The sequence below is a fragment of the Oratosquilla oratoria genome, chromosome 27, assembly GCF_046742065.1.
Source record: "Oratosquilla oratoria isolate Oo_2021 chromosome 27, ASM4674206v1, whole genome shotgun sequence".
NCBI lineage: Eukaryota > Metazoa > Arthropoda > Malacostraca > Stomatopoda > Squillidae > Oratosquilla > Oratosquilla oratoria.
This window is the reverse complement of record NC_134803.1, coordinates 47,135,108-47,140,107: the sequence shown is the minus strand read 5'-3', so window position 1 is coordinate 47,140,107 and position 5,000 is coordinate 47,135,108.

The window sequence follows — 5,000 nt, the reverse complement described above, 5'->3', positions numbered from 1 at the left end:
CACCTTTTTTGAATATGGGAGTAACGTTAGCTAGCTTCCATTCTCTTGGGACATCTCCGGATATGATGGATTTCTTGAAAATAATTTCTAATGGAACAACAATCTCAGGTTTTATTTCCTTTACGATTCTTGGATATATACATACATATATATACACATATATATACATACATATACACGTATATATACACACACATATCACAACTAATACTACAGTCGAAGCAGAAGAAAAAAATGGTAACGGGGAGTCTATACATTTTGACTGCTAACTGCAGTCCTCTTCAGTAGTGCAGAGAAGGAGGGTAATATATATATATATATATATATATAAATTTATATATATATACATATATACACATACACACACACACACATATACATATATACATACACACACACATATCACAACTAATACCACAGTCGGAGCAGAAGAAAAAATTGGAAACTGGGAGTCTATACATTTCGAATGCTAACTGCAGTCCTCTTCAGTAGTGCAGAGTAAGAAGAGGGTACTACCTTTAAATGACACCACACTCTTACAAAAAGAGGAACCGAGGGAACATTGACAACTACCCTTACTCACTAGTGACCTGGTAATTATGTGGTGTGAGGTCAGGGGGAAAATGCCTCGACGATGTTTATGATAACGGGTCCGGATAATTATGATATCCGGAGACCACTGCCCCTTCGGTCTCCGGATATCATATTCAAACTTATGATCATATGCCTACACCAGGAAGTGCGTAGTTGCGGTCGAAGCCGTCACCTTGGGCCTATCGTGCGCATTGGTCTGTTTGAGTAACAGTCACTGCTGGGAATCGGAGAGGGATGCGGAATTCAAACCCACAAGCACGCTTCCAATTTCACCACCAGAGCGAGCACGCACGCACGCACACACACACACACACACATATATATATATATATATACCGAAAAACCAGGAAAATAACAGAAATGAGACCGAGCGCTTTCGTCTATTCGAGAGAGAGAGAGAGAGAGAGAGAGTATAGAAAGGAATCCAAATTTCCCTAAATCACAACGGTGATCTCAGCGGGGGGATTTGAGCCTTGAACTTCATTGGACCAAACACAAAACGTATTGACATCATCGATATGGATATACTCAAAGTATATACATTTCTGAAGAAAATTATGTTTAATTGCATTCTTATATACATGAGCATTTTTTGCGGCGCGCGTGTGTGCGTGCGCATATAGTATTTGTGTGTGTGTGTGTGTGTGTGAGCGCGCGTATACTGTAGTATGTGTGTGTATGCGTGATTGTGTGTGTACGTGTGCGCGCGCGCATGTGTGTATGTGCGTGTCCTCGCGCGCATGTGTATGTGTGCGTGCGCGCGTGTGTATGTGTGTGTGTGTGTGTGTGTGTGTGTGTGTGTGTGTGTGTGTGCGGTCATTACAAGTTTCAGTTCAAATCACCATTACAGTTAGAAAATACAAAATATTGCATTTATACTGTATCCCACTATTCATGGTAATAACCTAAATATTTATCAGTTTACCACAACATCGAACATCATTAAACGATCCAAATCGCGCCCAATGTTTAAACACTCCATTTAAAGACTTGAACAACCCCTTTAACACTGTACTTAGTCCCCATCCACAACATCTCCCATCTGCGCGAAACTGTCTACAAGGACAGAAGCGCTGGTAAACTACACTTCATAACAACAACAGCAACAACAGCCCATCTTCGTCTTTCTCTTGTTTACCCCCCAAACGCTTCCTCTCAGAGTCCGAGATCGCATCCTGTCCACACCGTGTCCACAGAACAAACCGCTGGTGTAGATTCACACGGCCCAACAATGGCGTAAAGTACCACAGATTAGCACGCACAACCGAACCTGTGACGAATTCATTTATCCGAAATGATGGCATTCGATTTTTGCTCTTATTCGCTTGGACGATATGTGCGGGTATTGAGTGGTGATTGGTACCACTGACAGGGTGGGAATATGGGTTTTCAGCTCCACCGAAACATGTGTCAAAATGTTTTATTTGATGTTGAAAAAACAGGTTTCTGTACTACATAAAAATACATAACAACCACACTGGATGAAAAATATACAAATACTCTATAATGAACAGAAATAATATTTTTTTCTTTAACGTGAAAGATCCTATAACGATCCAAAATCCTCCAGAACTTGAGCGAATCATTCTGAAGTGAACGAAGCTTTTCGGATCGGTCGAGGCGACGCCCGAGGGTGGACCCGGAGCGGGGTCAAGGGGATAACTGTCGTATAAATATTTACACTTGAAATTAAATCCTCCTAGCGGGGCAAGATCCCATTGGGACAGGGAATATCCCTCTGGGGCTATTAGCTTATGCTTCATCGTGTCCCAATACACACACACACACACAAGCCATTTTTTTTCCTACTCTCGCAGATTTGGTTTAATAGGATAATTCATTCATTGCTGAATATTCAACCCGAAGTGTGGGATAGAACTATATATCGAAAAGTATTGATTAACCCTTATCCGGCGGTGGGAGTTTTCCGTCAGCTGAATAAAATCGTCTGGCGACAGCCATAGATTCCATGTTAATTAAACCGTTTCTGAGTGGTAATGTCGCTACTAGAGCTTATTCAGCTGAGTAAAATGTCATTACTCACAATAAGAGTCATTTTACTTACTACCTACAGCCATGCAATTCTATTCAAAGGATGGGAATTATATATAAATCTGATATACACGTACTCTGCGAACCTCAATATACAAATAAGTATATATATATATATATATATATATATATATATACATATATACATATATATACACATATATACATATATATATACATATATATATACATATATATATACATATATATATACATATATATATATATATATATGTGTGTGTGTGTGTGTGTGTGTGTGTATAAATATGTATGTATATGTACAAATCCATTCATCACAAAACATATTTACAAACTAGTGTCAGCGCGACATCAACACACGCGCAACCCCTCCGCTAGAGCATCTCGCGCTTCCTGTGGGAATCCCGGCCAGTGACACAATACAATTATTTTCCGGTTAATAGGGCACGCGTTCCTCGACGGGCGCCCGGGAGCGGGCCGCCCGACAAGGGATTGGCCGTGATTAGGGTCATGCTGGCTGGATGATTGGTCGCGATTAGGCTCGTGCTAATTGGGTTGTTGACTTCGGTCTTGGGGTCCACTCGCATCAAGGTCGGGTTTCTGTGTCTACATGTGTCTAAACTCTTATGTATTTCTGTTGATATTAATGAACGTGTATATACAGGATCGCCTCTATAAGTATATGTGTATGCGTGTGTGCTCGTCTTCGTACACACACAAACACACACACATTATATCATATATATTCCTCATTCCTCTGAAGAGCTCTAAGCGAAGCCGGTCATGAATAAACTCGGTCCTAGACCCGTGTCTTCTTCTTCCACCTTCCTCAAACCTATCATATATATATATGTATATATACATATATGTATATATATATATATATATGTACACATATATATATATACATACATATATACACATACACATGCGCGCGCGCGCACACACATACACACACGCACACACACACACACACACATATATATATATATATATATATATATATGTGTGTGTGTGTGTGTGTTTACATATACATTATTCTGGGCGACGCTAGGCGATTTTTATCCATTCCAAAATAACCCTTGGGCCCAAGTGAAATATGCATTACAAAAGGATTACAAAAGAGGAGCATGCCGACAGACCTTTTGGTCCATATCTAGGTCGGATACGAAAAAAAATCAGTAATAATAAATGAATAAATAAAAACTATAATAATATAAGTAACAAATATGATATATAAATAAATGCATATGGATAGTTAAATAATAAACAAAGGTAAATAGAAAATAATAATAATTTGACATAGCTAATAATGAGAATCAAACAGATTTAATGATAAGACAAACAATATAAAATAAATGATAATCATTACAGCATCTTTCTTAGGTGTTTATCTAATTGATTCTTAAAGCTTCGAACTGAACTACATTATGTGTGTGTGTGCATGTATGTGTGCATGTGTGTGTATATGCATGTGTGATACACTTCTCGCGCCTGATTTGTGGCTGAAGCTGGAGGTCTGACAAGTGCTACACAGCCTCTAAGAGCCCCGGCGAGAGCCGACAATATCTTGAAATAAAGAAGTGGTAAGGTAACTCTCATTACAGACGATATTAATTGTTCTTTTAATGTGGCAAGAAACACAAGGTAATTGCTCACTAGGAACGTGACCCTCGAAGAAAAACATCGAATTGTTCTCGTGTACGAAGACGAAACATGATTTTTTTTCTTTTTACAAATTTTCACAAATTTCCACCTACAATTTATACTGTATTTCTCAGTACAATAACATCATACTCAGCACTACAGACACGAAATAGGTTCATATCTAACATCATTCTGACAGTCACCTGTTTTTTCAGAAAAACAATAAAGCAATTCTTATATTTTCCCTTCCTGCTTCCCTTAATCTATCAACTTTCCTTCCATTCCCATTCACTCTTCCACTTCCAACCACTCTACATCATCTTTACTTCTATTCCCAGTCGGTAACTCTGGCTCTTCCGCGTTTAATGCCATCCTCTCCTTTCCTTCATTTTAGGTCTTCCTCCGCTCTTCTTTTCTACTGAAAACAGAGCGAAAGACGTGAAAGTCCTATTATTAAAATGAATTCAAACAATGGGTGTCTTTCCTTTCAAAATTCTATTCTTTTCACATGTCCAGACAATTTCAGTTATACTCTGTTTATCATCTTACCCACTATTAACTCCTTTTTATGTTTTCGAATATGTCTTTATCTGGTATCTTATCTACTCTTCTCAACACACACACACACACGGACACATACATACACACATCTTTACTTTATTTCGATTAACACCTTTCGTTCCTGGTGGTATTTTTCTTCTTATTATGATTATCGCCTATTTATTCTA